This window comes from Urocitellus parryii, unplaced genomic scaffold, assembly GCF_045843805.1.
Source record: "Urocitellus parryii isolate mUroPar1 unplaced genomic scaffold, mUroPar1.hap1 Scaffold_43, whole genome shotgun sequence".
Classification (NCBI taxonomy): domain Eukaryota; kingdom Metazoa; phylum Chordata; class Mammalia; order Rodentia; family Sciuridae; genus Urocitellus; species Urocitellus parryii.
The window spans coordinates 3,859,119-3,876,572 of NW_027553833.1; the positions used below are offsets into that span (position 1 = coordinate 3,859,119).

The window sequence follows — 17,454 nt, forward strand, 5'->3', positions numbered from 1 at the left end:
TAAAATAAGATAAAATGAAATAAAATTATATATGAAAATGTGTCATTCAAAATTTTTAAAATTTCTCTTTTCTAATTGAAAGGAAAATACTATTTTAACAGATGCATATTTATAATGGTAAACTATATTGAACAAGATATGGCTATATGGATTACTTTCCTTGATTTTATCTAGTCCATTTTAACTGTGTCATTTAAGTGTTTTCACTTACACTTTCATATACTAAAGATTACTAGTCCTTTAAAATTCCCTTGAAATATTTTTACAAACAAAACAGTTATTTTTTTTATAAAGTTTGTGGTTCACATTTATGCTATTGTGTTCTGCAAAATCTCAAGCAGAGAATTTAAAAGTTTCAACTTGGTGGTACCACCAGGTGCCGATAGAAACAAAAGGTTTATTTTTCTCCAAGTGTGTTAATATTTTAACCTTTAAAACAAACCTTCTTTTGACCCTACTTCCCTAGGAGTTACCATCCATTTATTTGTCCTTTTGTATACTACAAGTACTGGGAGTTGCCTCTACAGTCGTCCCTAAGTATCCATGGAGAATTGGTTCTAGGCTCCTCCCCTGCTAAGAAGATACCCAAATCTGAGAATGCTCAAGTTCCTTATATAAAATAGCACAGTATTTACATATAACCTCAGCATATCCTCATGTGGAGTTTGAATCATCTTTAGATTACTTATAATACCCAATACAACATAAATGATATGTAAATAGTTGTTACATTGTACTGTGAGGGACAAGGAAAAAGTCTGTGTGTACATATTGACACATTTTTTCCCCCTGAATGTTCTCCATCCATAGTTTGCCAGTCTGTGGATGTGGAATCTGTAGTTAGAGGGTCAACTGTAAATGATTTTGCTAATTCCTCTTCCCCTAGTCTCTTTTAAACTCATTCAAACCTGCTCCAAGTGAACATCTGCCCATACCACTCTGTGGATGCCAACTTCATCCTTCCAGCTGCTCAAGCCAGGAATCTTGGAATGATCTTTGACTCTTCTTTTCTTCATTTTATCCTTCATAAAATTCCAAATTACATCCAGAGTCTGTCCATTTCTCACAGTTTCCATTGCTAATACTGTGGTCTGAGCTACCAGTACTTTGCCTGCTTGCTTTACAGGAATAGCTTCATCACTGGTTTTTCTGTATCCATCCACTAAGGTCTCTTCTCAGCAAAGCAGCCCAGTGATTATTTTGAAATGTAAACTAGATCCTATTACTTTCCTGCTCAAAATGGTTCTTCGTTTCACTTAATGGTGAAAATCAAAGTCCTTATAGTAATCTGAAGGCTTTACATAATCAGAACACCCTGTCTCACTTTGTACTACTTATCTTTTGCTCACTTGGCTCTTGCCATCCTAGCTTCCTTGCTGGTCTTCCAACAGGCAAGCTCCTGCCCCAGGAGTTTTCCTCTGGCTCTTCCCTCTATATGAAAAGCTTTCTCCTCCCCCAAGTGTCTACATCACTTGTGAGTCTTTATTCAATGTTGCCTACTTGATCACCCTATTAAAAATGGCAACAAATCTCCCCTCCACGCTCATCTTTTGTTCTCCAATTTTTTCCCCATAGCAGTCACTACCTTCTAAAATATATGTTTATTATGTTTGACTCCTAGCCCACCTCCCTTTGTGTGGGTGATAGAGTCACAATTTTTGATCCTTATTTTCAAATGGTTTGTTCAGAACAAAAAAAGGGTTGGAAATCATTAAGAGTTACATAATTATTTTAGTGGGCCTGGAACAACACATTTTAAACACACCCCCCTTAAAATGGATCAGATGATACATTTTGTTATGTGTATTTTATCATAATTAAACATAAATGTAAATAGAGAAAAGTTAAGAGCTCTTGTAGAGTAACAAATATTTCAAGAAATTTTTGTTTGTTTTATGTGTGAGTACTTAAATATACTTGTTTTTAAACAACAAGGTACTCCATACTATCAGTCCTCATCAATAAAACATTTTAAACAATTACTATGAAGTTGTGCACCTACTGATGTGTTGATATGAATAAAATAGTCCACAGCAGCATTATTAGAGTGCAAGCTAGAAATAATAAAAATGTCCAGAGATACTAAAATGGATACTTAAAAGAAGTATAGCACATTAAACAATGGAATATTATGCAACAGTGTTAGGATGGCCTTAGGCCTGAGCCTAAGCAACTCCATTTTAAAAACTCCAGTTTGAAACCAGCAGTTTCACCAGGCACACCCACAGAGCCCTCCAGTATGGCCACAAACAAGTTACTGCACCTCACCCTGATAAACAGAGTGAAGCCCCTTGCACTTGATAAGAGAAAAAGGCAAGAAAATCAGGGTGGAGACCACCAGACCAAATGTTTCTGACCCCAGGGTAAATGGTATCACTGAGAAATCCAGTGGTAGCTGATAAGAACTGAAAGGGGGGTCAACCCCCCAAATTTAGTATAAATAATAGAGCAAATGAACAGGGATTCAGCCAGCAGAAACAAGGATACACTGGAGCTGGAGAGCCTGATGAGGACCTGACATCCCATCACTTATCACCGTTCCTGCGTGACCCTCGCCACTCTCAAACTTACCTTCTTGTCTGGACCTTGGTGAAAGCTGCAACTTCTCCCTACCACCCTCTCCTCAACCCATAGTCCACTCCAAGCCAGGAAAAGCCTGCCTTGGTTCCAGACCTGATCATTTTGGTCTGAGTGAGTGTGCATCTATTGGACACAAAGCCTAAGGCTTAAGACTTCTTAACTTAGCATGCAGAGGGAATGTCTGTCATTAGCCTATCATGATTAAGTGTGTTTTGCAGTGCTTAGAATTGTTTGCTGTGAATTGTTTGATTGTGTCTATTGCAGTGCCTAGCATTAAAGATTGTCCTTTTCTTGATTAAGAACCTATAGAGTGAAAGTGTATTGAGTAATTTGAGAGGCTAAAACATTGAAAGGGGCAGAAGCATGTGGATATTCTTTATTTCTCCCCTCCACTGCATATGTTGCAATTTTGCCCCCTCATGACAGTGAGGGAAAGAACTACAGTCACCTTTTTATGTGCGTGAATCCCAAAAAACTATGCTGAAGATTGAATTGCTGGAGAATACATATACAATTTAATAAAGCTCAAAATCATACACGTGCACCAAAGCTACAAAGATAAACAAGGCAAGGTGACTTAAAATTCAGATAAATTGATTAAAAGTTCAATGTCTTCAAACTGAATGAAGGCTTAGGTTCCTGGAATGTACTTCCGCATAACCCTCATTAATGCCCCTCGAGATCGCATAGCATCTCTTTCCTGAGCTTTTGGCCTGTCCTGCCTCCAAGAGTAGTGTTTGGTACTCAGTGATTTTGTTTAAAGTACTGAATCCTGTGACAATTTCCCTTAGGGACCATTTTCAAGGCTAGAGTCTGACAACACTCCAATAGTAGAGCAAATTAACTAGTTGCTGAAAAAATAAATGAACTTTGGCATACTTCTCATTTTAGGCCAAATTCTTCTTATGGCTTCGGTTCAGTTTCTCGCCCAATCACTACCCCTATAGAGTCGCTGGGCATCTCGTTTCCGCGGCCCAAAGTGGTTTTGCCCCGGTATCTGCGCGCTGGAGAAAAGCTGTGGGAAACGGTACAAAGTCGGGGTTGAGACCCAGGAGTGTGAAGGCCACAGTCCAGGCCGCCCAGAAGGGGGTGGAGTGGACACGGAGCCCGCCAATGCTGCTAGCTCGGTCACTGCTCAGACAGTACAGTCGCGGTCTAACCAAATTCTCCTGCCACCGCCTCCCCGCGGTGACGTCACGGGTTTCCGAGCTCTTGATTGGAGGGGCTGCATTTGGTCCACTCTCGCGATGATTACTCCTCCAGGTCCCGGCCCTGCCCCTCTCCTCCCCTGCCCGGTAGTCCGCTGTAGACCACGTTGTGTGCCGCTGACACGTCGTACACTGGACCAGTTGTCCAGACGGCTACGACTCGGCTCAGTCTCTCACGAGGTTTGGCTCCAAGGCGTCCTGTTGCCAGACCCGCGGTAGTGCGGGAATCTCCACCGCTCCACCGGGCCAGTTTTCTAGGGCTGCCTGGAGAGTCAGTCACATCAGTTCCCATCTTATGGATCGCCAGAATTTGGCGGCTGTAAAACTCATTTCCGGTCTCTTGGATCTCCATGGAGACAGCCCTTTAACCACTTTTTCATCTGTCATTCCCCGAACTCCACGTGGTTCGGAAATCGCCCAGAGAATGTTGGTGGGAGGCATCGAGAAAGGTGTAGATGGGAGAGAAGCAGCGATCAAAAGGGAGGCAGTAAGTGGGACCCTTGAGTACAATGTGCTGAGGACTTTTTGGCCACTTACGTAATTAAGGTGAACCGGGGATTTTCCATTTTGGGGAGGTCCAGTTCATCAGGATACATGTTTAGGCATCACTTGAGCATGCATAATCCCTGAGCCTATTTTTGTATAGTCCTGAGGGCTCCAGCATCAAATCATGCTATAGACTTGCTCACCGTTCATCTGGGAATTGTCTCCCCAATTACCTTAAGATTTTCTCACTTTGAGTTGCTGATTGTTTATTTCCCTAAATCTAATTATAGCACTTTTCAAATTCCTCACTTTTCAATGCTTCTCTAGCTGCATCCATTTTTTATAACACTTTTTGATTAAGTGGTTCCTCACCTGCTATTACGATACTGATACTTTACTTCCCAAACGGACCATAGTTTCTATAGTGGCAGGACTAGCTGTCACTTTGTTATCGAATGCGCTATAGATACCAGGTAGTCTACCGTTCTGCCATTAAATAGTGTATACCCCTTCTAGAACATCTCTGCAAATGCTTGTTAATTCACCAGATATTTATTGAGTACCTTCTATGTGCCAGGTACTCTTTTTAGGAATTGAGAAGTCCCAAACTGAACAAAATAGATTAAAGTTGCTCTCTTCAAGAAGTTTACCACTAGGGGAGACAGACGATATAGAAGCGAACAAGATAATGAATTTTAGTTAGCTAATAAGTGCTGTGAAGAAAATAAAGTCATAGCAATGTTAAGTATGGTGTCATTTTAGATAAAACAGTCACAGAAAGCTTCCCTTAGGATGTGGTTATTCAAGCAGAAACCTGAGTGATAACAAGAAGTTGCGAAGATGTGGAATGAATATTAATAGGCAGATTGGGAAATGCACAGCTTCTGAGGTGTGAAAAAGGAAGTGCAAAGACTCTTGAGGTGGTGAAGAGTCAGTTGATGTGAAATGAATAGCAGAGGAAACCAGGGCCTGATTATTTAGGGCTTTCATAGCCAGAGCCTCTCAAGTTTGGATTTTATCCTAAGTGTAATTGGAAGCCCTTAAAAAAGGTTTAAGAAAAACAGCAATTAGATTTGACTAGTATTTTTTTTTAAATGGACTCTTTTTGGAGGCAAGGATAAAGAGGAGACTAGAATAGGCCATGTTAGGAGTTCAGGAAACTTGTGTTCAGTTTCTGTTTGGGTATTCCCATGCTGGGAAATTCTGCTTGAAAGGTTGAAAGGTAGCCCATTCCTTAGTTGGAACATGGAGTTCTTCCTGTGGAATCTGTCTTCCTGAAATCCACTATTTCTTCCTTGGATGCTCCATTATTTGTGGTGGTTCCTTCAAGTACGTTACCATCCCTGTACATACATGTCACCTCACCTGGTTGGATGACTGAGGAATCAGCACTCTCTTGATCTGGCCAATTTTTAATGTGGCTTTTAGCAGTCAGATTGTGCTGTTGACTCATGTATTGCACTATTTCAAGTCAGATTTCACCTCTCTCTGGCTCCCCATCCTGAATTGCTGTGGTGTGTGTTTTTTTGTTTCTTATTTAAATGCAGCATTTTACTTTTATTTCTATTTTATCTTAGTAAATTCCATGTTGTTCATCATTGCAGTTTATTCATCTGATTCTATCACTCAACATGTCCTCCCATTTTTTTTGTCTTTTACAGAGGCACTGTGTTACATCCTCCAGTGTTTGTTTCATAAACAATGCTAAAACTGCTAACTGTATCATGAAAAGAGGCTTATGGCATTTCCCTAGTGACTTTTTCCCGATGGCATGAGATTATTAGTATGTAGTCTTTGAGTACGGTTCTTTTTTTTTTTCTTTTTATTTATTTATTTATTTATTGTTTGTCTGTTTATTTATTTTCATGTGGTGCTGAGGAACCTAGTGCCTCATGCATGTGAGGCAAGCGCTTGACCACAGAGCTACAACCTCAGCCCTTGAATAGGGTTCTGTAGCTCATTATGAATCCTTTGATCTGTTAGCTAAAACCAAACTCACAAGGATAGTATGTAAAAATTTTCTTTATAAAATAGTTTGCAGAAAACAAGATATAGCTGTACCTTGTGGCTAGTTTGGCTCAATTAATTGTTTTGGAAAAACTGTTGGTTTCTCTAGTTTTTACTATAATGAAAGTTGGTGTATTTTAAAATACAGAAACTGGGGCTGGGGATGTGGCTCAAGTGGTAGCGCTCTCACCTGGCATGCGTGCGGCCCGGGTTCGATCCTCAGCACCACATACCAACAAAGATGTTGTGTCCGCCGAGAACTAAAAAATAAATATTAAAAATTCTCTCTCTCTCTCTCTCTCTCTCTCTCTCTCTCTCTCTCTCTCCTCTCTCACTCTCTAAAAAAAAAAATAAATAAATAAAAAATAAAATACAGAAACTGGCTTATAATGGGTAAAAGTAACTTTAGAAAATAATAAACTCTTATTGAGCTTAAAAAAAATCTTAGGTTTCAAGGAAGAAACCCGTAAATCAGTTTTTCTCTGCTTGGGCATTTTGCTCCCCAGGGGACAGCTGCCAATATTGGGAGTCTTCTTGGTTATCACAACTTGTTGAGAGGATGGTACTCCTGGCATCTACTGGGTAGAGGCCAAAGAAACTCTAAACATCCTGCAGTGTAGGGGACAGCATTCCTCAATGAAGAATTATCCCACCCAAAATGTCAGTAGTGTTGAGATTGAGAAGCCCTCCTGTGAACAAGGCCTTAACACTCCTTTTTTCTTACAGTAACTGCTGTTAATTCTATTTAAAATGGGTGTAAAGAAGAAGAGAGAAATGCACGTTGCTGCATTGACAGTTCGTCATCAGGACCTTGAAATTTTGAGATGTAGGTGATTTCAAAGTTCATTTACTAAATACATTTTTTCAACCAGTTTGCAAGTAGAGTGTCTTAATCCTTGCGACCCCATAGCACATAATTTTCAAATTCTATTTAATTTTTCATGTTTCTTATGTCCAGTTTTAGATGTAAAAATGGTTTTCTTGAATTTTGACTTCATACTAAGGTCTACTTGCTTTTTTGGTTTTAAAGATTTATAGAATTCATAACAAAGGGAAACTCATCTACATATTGTTAAATCATTGACTTTTCTTTGCATTTGTTATGTAGCTTTTGCTGGTGGGGAAGGGAAAAATCTAGCTTCTTTGCTGTTACAATGTGTGCAACTCACAGATGGAGTGTCACAAATCCATTATATTAAACAGGTAAGGCCGAATTATTACTCATGAGTGTATCCTGAAGGTTATGCAATTATAGATTTTTAAAATTAACTGACAGCTTTTGGCTTAAATTATTCAATGTCAACTTATTGAATAATATCAAATTATTCAATATCAACTAAAGAATAGGATTAAAAAAATCTCTTCTGTTTTTTTATATAGTATTTATTCATAGCAGTAATAGAAGTCATATTCAGACTTCTATTATAATTAGAGCTATATAGATAGGATAGGAAATTACTTACCTTTTTAGTAATATTAAAACAATTTCTGTAGATTTGAATCCTCAAAATTTTTCAGCAGCCACATTTAAAAGTTAAAATATAAAGATTACCCTCATTAGTATTTCAGTTACTATTTGAGTTTACCACTTGAGCTTACATAATATTTCTTTGGAAAGAAATTAAATAGATTACCGATACTACCATAATTTTAAGAATGCTGCAAATTTTCTCTACCTTAAGCCTTTAATAGGTCTGTAAGTCTTAAAGAGGTAGGTCTGGAGTAGGAAAAGGGATTTAGGAGCATATATTGAAAAGGTTAATAAATACTAAAAATAGATATTTTAAATCAGTACAATATGGAAAACATTCCACAGTAAATCAGTATAATTGAGATTTAAAAGAGTATTTGTAACCAACCATATTACTTTGTTATAGTTGATATTAGAAAAAATGACTTTGATTTTTTTTGGATTATAGATTGTGCCTCTACTGGAGAAGTTAGATTAGAATGGCCTGTGTGATCCCACTGTTCAAAGTTGTTTGGATATTTTAGCAGGCATTTATTTTTCTTTGAATCTGAAGAATCCCTTGAAGAAAGTATTGGCAAGGTAAGGAAAAAAAGGAAGGGAAGTTGGGTATTATAAAAAGTAACCAGGGCTGGGGTTGTAGCTCAGTGGTAGAGCCCTCGCCTAGCATGTGTGAAGTCCTGGATTTGAGCCTCAGCACCACTTAAAAATAAATAAATAAAGGTAGTTGTGTCCAACTACAACTAAAAAGTATTAAAAAAAAGTAACCAAAGTTCCTTTCCTGTTCTAATAAAACAAAAATATCACTAAAAATTTCATTCATACAATCTCTCTTTCTTCTCTCTCTCTTGTTCTATCTCAGTTTCTTTTTAGGTCACAGACCTTAATGAACAGACTGCTGCTTTGGTCTGGGTGATAGTTTGCTGACTCTTGGTTCAGTCCACTTGTTGCTACTTTTTTCTCTATTTGTCTCAGCTGTTTAAATGTGGATAATCCAGCAATGCAGAACAATATGCTTGATTTAAAAATGTCAAGCAGTATAGAAATACACAAAAAACTAGGCTTATATTTCACCATTTCTGTCCTATCTGCTTTTCCTTAGTAAAGGGTTATCACTTAACATTTTGGTATCCATCTTTCTAGACTTTTTCTTTATATTTAGCACATGTGTGTTGTGTTTTAGTTTTTATTTTTTATATAAGTGAGGTTATATTCTACATAATGCTCTAGAGTTTGTATTTTAACTAAACAGCATCTTAGAGATATTTCCATCTCAGTATAGTCCTTTTTATTTTTTAATAATGGGAATTGAGCCCAGGTGTGCTATATTGCTGAGCTACATCCTCATTTGCTCTCCCTGCCTTTTTTTTTCAAATTTTGAGATAGGGTCTCACTTATTTGCCAAGGCTGCCATTGAACTGCTTTATTTAGTTTCCTGAGTTGCTGGGATTACATGTTGTGCTGCTGTGCCCAGCTAGGTTAGTTTTTTTTTTTTTAACTGCGGTTAAAAAGCATATAACTTAAAATTTACTTTCTTAACCATTTCTAAGTGTACAGTTCAGTATTGTGAAGTGAATCCATGCTACTGCTCACCAAATCTCCAGAACCTTTTCATAAACTTTGTGCTCATTAAGCAACTCCCCATTTCTTCCCCAGCTTCTGGCAACCACCATTCTACTGAATGTTCTTAGGAATTTGGTTACTTTAGGTACTTCATGTAAATGGAACATTTGTATTTTTCTTTTTGTGACTGACTTATCTCACTAAACATAATGTCCTCAAGATTCATCCATGTTATAGCATATAATAGTATTTCCTTCCTTATGGATTAAATATATTTGTTTATATGTATATGCCTCATTTTGTTCATTCATCCATTGATGGACGTTTGGCTGCTTCTACCTTTTGGTGACTGTTTAATGTATCTATGGACATAAATACTCAAATATCTCTTTGAAATTTTGCTTTTTGTTCTTTTGGATATACTCAGAAGTGGGCTTGCTGGATCATATGGTAATTGTTTATAGTTTTTGAGGAGCTGTCCTCTTGTTTCCTATAATGCAACATTTTACATTCCCACCAACAGTCTTTATTCTAAGAGCTACAGATATATTCCATATTATGGATATATTAGAAATGTATTTCCTGATTTATTTAATCACTTTTCCATTGATGGATATTTGGTTCATTTTCAGCTTTCCTTATTTCAACAATTTTGCAATAGTATTTTTTTTGGTGGGTGGGCACCAGGGGTTGAACCCAGGGATGCTTAACCACTGAGCCACATCACTAGCCTTTTTTTTTTGTATTTCATTTAGAAATGTGGTCTGAGTTGCTTAGGGCCTTGCTCAGTTGCTGAGGCTGGCTTTGAAGTCATGATCCTCCTGCCTCAGCCTACCAAGTCTCTGGGATTACAGGCTTGTGCCACTGTGTCTGGCTAATATTTTTAATCTTGTTCATAATCATGTATGTGTATACATGAGAGAATTCCTAGAAATAGAATTTTTAAGACCAAAAGTTATTCATGTTGAAATTTTTATAGCTATTATTAAATTGTACTCCCCAAAAGTTATGCCAGTTTGTACTTACATCAACAGTGAATGAGTGCCTGTTTCTTCATAGCTCTCTAGCACTGGTTAATATCATTCTTTAAATCTTTAAAATCTAAGGGTGATAAATACTCTCTTGTATAATTTGCATTTCTCAGATGCTCATGTAGTCGAACATTTTGTAATGTGTGAAGTTTGTCTTTTTAATCATTACATAACTTTTGTATATCTTATAATTTTTTTCATTTGTAAGAACTATGAGTAGATTATATGCCATATATATTTCTTTTTCTTGTTTTAAGTTTTCTTAATGTTATCTTTTAATGAAAATTAAAGAAATATTTTGTTATCAACATTATTAATACTTTTCTTTGTATAGATTCCTGAGCTTCATGCCTTACTTATATGTTTTCTCTAAGATGATGATGATGATGATGATGATGATGAATCGTCCTAGGCAAGCACTCTCTACTGACCTGTATTCCCAGCCTTCTAATACAAGATTACTAGAGAATTATTTACTTGTCTTATAATTATTATTATTTTTTTGTTCAGCTTTAAAATTCATCTGGAATTAAGTCCTGAGTATAATGTGAGGTAGAGGTTCAACTTAGATTTCTTTTTCATATAAAAGTCACTAATCACCAAACTCTTGAATATTCTTGTCGTTCCTCACATATTAGGGATGCTACGTTGTTGTGTTATATATGCTTACATAAACAAGAGTTTTATTGATTTTAGACTTGGACATGTTCATTGATATAGCACATCATAGTCTTATTTATTGTAGTTCTATAATGTGGTTTAGTTATGTAATTGTATGTTACCTCTCTACTGACTTTCTTTTTCAGAATATTCCAATTTTTGAATTTTTTTCTTCCAGAAAAGCTATTCAATCAATCAAAAAAAAAGCCTATTGGTTTTGATTTAGATTTTTTTTTAAATATAGTTGTTGATAGACCTTTATTTTATTTATTTATATGTGGTGCTGAGAATTGAACTCAGTGCCTTACACATGCCAGGCGAGCGCACTACCGCTAAGCCCCAGCCCCAACACCTTGATTTAGATTAATTGAGGTAAAATTGACATAAGTTTAATTTATCCATTCAGTAAAGTTTTATCGACTACCTACTATGTTTTAAACAACGTTCTAGGAATTGGAGATATAATGAATCAAATAATCTAGAATGGGGTTGTATTACAAGGGGAAGATAGAAAATAGACAAAATAAACAATGTATAGGATATTAGATGGCATGGGAGCTAAGGGATGGGGGAAAGAACATCAAAGGTGGGGTAGTAATTTCAGTGTAAAATACAGTGGCCATTTCACATAACTTTGCTCTATGTGATAAGGTGATTTTTGATTATTGGGTATTTGAGAGAAGAATGTTCTGGGTGGAAGAAATAATAAGAGTAAAGACTGTTAGGTTGTCAGGCCAGGGTTGTCAGAAGGCCATGTAACTAGAGCTAAGTGAACAAGGAGGTAAGGTTGGAGAGCTAATAGTGGATGGTGCAGATTGTATAAGGTCATTGAAAACTGTGTTTGTATGCATGTGTTTTGAAGTTGTTGAAGGCTTTTAGGCAGGTCAGCTCTGCATATGTGTGGGTTTTTCATTCAGCCAACCATAGATCAAAATATTCAAAAAATTGCTTTGTGCTACACATGTATAGACATTTTCCTTGTTACCATTCCTAAACAATACAGAATACTAACTATTTACATAGCATATACATTATATTGGGTATTTAAGAAATCTAGAGATGATGTAAGTATATGGGAGGATGTACACAGATTGTATGTAAATACTATGCCATTTTATATAAGAGACTTGAGCATCCTCACATTTGGTATTTGTGTGGGATCTTGGAACCAAATCCCTGTGGATACTGAGGGAGGACTGTCACATGGCATTTTAGAATTATCACTCTGGCTTTTCTGTTGAGAATGGTATAGGAGATGTGAGAGAAGCAATATGGAGCCAGGGAAACCAGAAGAGAAATGATAGACCAGGGAATTCCAGTGATGGTGATATGAAGTTATAATTTTCTGGCTATACTTTGAGGGTTTAGTTCAGTATTTCTACATTCGGATGATTATCCTCCTTCCCCACATATTGGCAGTACGAAGTTGTCAGATTTTTAATATTTGATTCTTTTTCTAGCTCACTAAATGGCCTACCTAAATTTTTTCTAACTGAGGCTGTACACAGTTTTACTTCTCGTCTTCAAGAAGAATTGAATACTACTGATCTATACTCATATAGGAAAGTAATTGACAATATATCTTCCTGTATGGAGAATTTTAATTTGGGTAAGCCAGCACTTTTCTAATACTTTTTCTGGATAATAACCTGTCATGTCATTATTTTTAAATGATGTTAAATTTAGTGAAATTCCTTACTAATATTATTTTTTTCCCCTGATAGGTAAAGCAAGTATTAATAATCTTCTTAAAAATGGTAAGTGCTATTATTTTATTTTGTTCTTAGGGTATTTTGTTGCTTATGTATCATTTTGGAACTGGTGCTTTTAAGTTTTTTGGCAATAGGAAAAAATCACTAAAGTACATCATGCTCTTTTTAAAATCTTTGCTTCTCTATTATGATATTTTAGAAAACCGATTTAAAATATGTTCTTGTACTGAAGTTAAAATTCCCAATTTTAAGTTCTGTATTGTCATTATATTCTTTTTGTTTCAGTACTTCATTTCCTGCGGAAGAGTTTAATTGAAATCCTAGAAGAAAATAGGCAAGTGCTATGTATTTACATGCTTGTGGTGTGTATGCGTGCATGGTTATAGTTGTACATTCTCTCTGTACAAAGAAAATTTTCAAAAGTTCTCAGAATGTGTCCTTCTCCCTTAATGTTAGACCTGATTATTTAAATTTATTCTATAGAGATTTGATATTTAATTTTTTAAAAATTTTATTTATTTTGTTTTAGAAAGAGAGAGAGAGAGAGAGAGAGAGAGAGAGAGAGAGAGAGAGAGAGAATTTTTAATATTTATTTTTTAGTTTTCGGCGGACACAACATCTTTGTTTGTATGTGGTGCTGAGGATCGAACCTGGGCCTCATGCATGACAGGTGAGGGAGCTACCGCTTGAGCCACATCCCCAGCCCATTGATATTTAATTTTAAAAGTCAAATTATTATGAGAATAAATGTGAAAGAGAAGAGCCCTTCTCCTACCTTTGATCCTTTTTCATAATTTACTGTTCTTATTTCATGGGGCGAAGTTTCCTATGTTATTTCTCTGATGATATTAATGATGGTTGTTTTTTGTTTGTTTGCTTCAAGTATTCTTATATTTACATGCTTTTATTTTTTGTAAGTTGCTTTTTTTCTGTTTGCTGGGTTTGGTCACTATATTTCCTTCTAGGAACTTTCCTGTCAGAAGTCTAGTGATCTTTTGGGTATTCATATTTAAAAATAGGGCACTGAAAATTGATTTGCATCTCTTTGCATATGAATGGAGTTGATTGCAAGTTTTATTCTAGGCTGGTCTGGCTGGGCTGTATCTTGATGGAACCCTTTATGTCACTATCTTTAGGTCTTTTTTTGATCTAGTGGTAGATTCACTATAAAAGAATTATCAGATCACTGTCTTAATATTCTGGTTGCTGAATGAGGGCAGAAATTTGAGGTCTTGGCTGTAGGCATCTATTGTGCATGCATTTACACAATTTTCCTGTCTGCAATATGACATTGTGTGTGCTGTTTTTTTTCCCAGACACTTGACAGTTTATATTCTCTAAAGGTAAACCAGTTGTCTGTTGGCAAGGGAATGTGATGCAGAGTTCTCAAGTAGGCTTGTAGCCAGTCTTCCTGTTTTCAGCTTTGCATTTATCTCCAATTCAAGGAATGCTTAGTGTCCACAATCTGAGCCTTTTAGGCTCAGAATCACCATACTTTTAAAGTATGGTGATTGTCTTGTTTGCTGCCCTTATGTATTTATGTCTTCATGTCTTAAAGCCTATGGCTATTGGTTTAGGAAGGTTCTGGAAGGGAACAGAAGTAATACCTGTATGCCATCTTCAACTTGATGTCTCCTTCTGCAACACTAGAAGCTCCTTCTCTGTCTCTTTTTAGACTCTTCTTCATCAGCTCTTCTCTTAAATATGGGTTCAGTTCTTTTTATTTTATTTGTTCTGACTGCTTAGAATCATTCTTTTATTTTTTTGGTATTATCTACCATCTATATATTCAGGATTCCCAAATTATCACTCTAAGTTCTCTTCTCTGGGTGGTAGGCTTATTTCTGGACATCTCAAGTTGGATATTTTACAGGTACCTCAAATTCAATGTATCCAAAAGAGAGTTCCTTCTCCACCGCCCCTAGTAACTAGTAGCTTCTATTCTACTTTTTGTAGCTTTTTGAATTTACCTGTTTTAGGTACTCATATAAAGAGAATCATATTTGTCTTTTTGTAATATGCTTATTTTACTTAAAAATGTTGTTAAGAGTCATCTCTGCAGTAGTATGTATCTGAAATTTATTCCTATTTACAAATAGTCTCTCTATCTATATGCCACATTTTGTTTATTCATCCATATGATGATGGACATTTGGACTTTCTCCTCCTTTTGGCTATTGTGAATAATGCTGCTCTAAACACTGGTGTTCATGTTTGAGTCTCTGTAGAATAGCTGGATCATATGATAATTCTGTGTTTAATGTTTTGAGGAACGGTCAGTTTTTTAAAATTTTAGTTGTAGATGGACACAATACCTTTTATTTTATTTTTTTTTTATTTTTATGTGGTGCCAGGGATCAAACTCAGTGCCTCACACATGCTAAGCAAGCGCTCTACCACTTAGCCACAACCCTGGCCCCCAAGTGTTTTTTTTTTTTTTTTTTTTTTTTTTTTTTTACTTACTTACTTTTTTTTCTTTCTTATTTGATAATGGGGATTGAATCCAGGGGGGCTTTATCATTCAGCTATATCCCTACCTCTTTTTATTTGTTATTTTGGGACAGGTTCTTGCTAAGTTGCTTAGGGCTTTACTGAGTTGCTGAGGCTAGCCTTGAATTTGTGATCCTCCTGCCTCAGGCTTCTGAGTGGCTGGGACTACAAAACATTGTAGGCATGTGCCACCATGCCTAGCTTGTCTTATGATTTTTTTTAATATTTATTTTTTAGTTATACTTGGGCACAATAGCTTTATTTTATTTATTTATTTTTATGTGATGCTGAGGATCAAACCCAGGGCCTCACACATGCTAGGTGTGTGTTCTACCACTGAGCCACAACCCCACCCTGCCTTATTATTTAATAGGATTACTCTATGTTCTTCTGTGTTGAAAATAGACTGGGGGATAGGGTATAGCTCAGAGGTAGCGCTGTTGCCTAGCATGTGCAAGGCCCTGGGTCAATCCTCAGTACTACCAGGAAAAAAAAAAGCCTGGGAAGGGCAAGAACAGAAATTGAGAGATTGATTGGAAGCTATTGCAGGAATCTTAGGGGCGAGGAGGAGCAGGTTTATGCCAAGATGGTAACAGTGGAGGCCATCAGATTCTAAATATTTTTTGAAGGTAGAACCAACAGAATTTTCTGATAGATGGAATGAAGGGAGGAAGGGAAAATGATTGCAGTGTGTTTGTAGATAGAGATTCCAGCAGATGGAGCAGGAGTTAAAGATAAGTTCACATATTTTGAGATAGTCAAGTGAAGATATTGAATAGGAAGTTAGTGAATGAATCTGGAATTAAAGAGATCTAAATCAATGAAAGTCTGGGTATTGTTAGTAGATACCCAAACTTTGGCATAAAAAGAGAGGGAGAGGCTGAGAACATTGCTAAGTGGTAGAGTGCCTATTTAGCAGGCATGAAATCCTGGGTTTAATCCCCAGCACCATCAAAGCAAAACAAACCAAATAAACCCCCAAAAACAATTAGGGAGAAAAAGGTAGACTGGTTCTAGTGTTTAAGAAGCGATGTAAGAAATCTAAGAGAGCCTAGCATGTTGGAAGCCAGTTCAAAAAAGGGTATCAAGGTTGAAGGAGTATTCAAGTTTAAGTTGTGTTATTCATTATTGAATTTTTTTCTTGATTTCTTACCTTTTCCCTAAAATAGGAAGTGAGGTTAGTCATTGGCTAAGAAAGAGGTGCCTGTTGATGTAAGAGTGTTGAAAGTTAACAAAATTGGAATGTTTGGAAGATAGAGGCTTATCTAGCATAATCTAAAATTAATTTTGGCCCTTTGAGGAGTGTTTATTTTGGAGAGGTATAAAAATGGTAACACATATTTGAATTTCCTTTTTAAATAATGTCTTTTCTTCTTTGTAGAAAATTTGCTGGAAATCATATTGTTCAAACACAGTTGATGAATGACTTGTTGGTAGGCATTAGAGCTTCAATGATGTTAATACAGAAAGCACAGACTTTCCAGGGTAATCTCTGGAAGGCTTCCAGTTCTCCCATATGGCAAAGTATGTGTGACTTGCTGAATATTTTCACCAAGTTCTTAAGTGATGGTAAGTGTAACAGCAAACAAATTATGGTTCTAATTGAGTGTAAGTCCATTCTTCCTAAAAATGGTTTGCAATACATTTTACTGAGATGTGGAACTTCTTTTCCACCCTCTCAAAGTGGGAGAAAAGTCCTGGATTATATGTTTTTAATGACTTTTTCTATCAAATGTACCAATTCAGCAAGGGTTAATGTTGAAGGACTTTTATAAGTGTGTGTGTATTGTATACAAAGAAGAAAACCTAACAATCTTAGTGTTGAAAAACTATAGACTTTAAGTAGCAAAAGAAAAATTTTTATAGAAGAAATTTCCAAATTTTGAGGGAAGTTTATAAAGATGAGAACAACACTTACATTTCTCTTTAGCAGCAAGAGCTATTTTCAGATGGTGACAGTTGTTGTTGATTGTGGGCCTCATCAGTACTCCTTCGTGTATCTTACATGTTACTTCTGTCCATAGGAACTATGCTACTAGGATACCAAATAGATGAGAGGAAATTTCTATTTATTTGCTTATGGTGCTGGGGATTGAACCTAGGTCCTAATGCATGCTTGGTTAGTGTTCTACCACTGAGCTACATCCCCAGACCTGTAAATTTCTTTTTATAAAAGTCCTTTAACAGCTGGGACTGGTGGTGCAGGTCTGTAATTCCAGCTGCTCAAGAGGCTGAGTCAGCAGGATTGC

At 36.4% G+C, this 17,454-nt stretch overlaps 1 pseudogene; it reads left to right on the top strand.

Annotated features, from left to right (window-relative positions):
* The first annotated feature begins 7,031 nt into the window (after nucleotides 1-7,031).
* LOC144252447 (tRNA (32-2'-O)-methyltransferase regulator THADA-like) overlaps nucleotides 7,032-17,454 on the top strand; it is a 36,029-nt pseudogene continuing 25,606 nt past the window's right edge.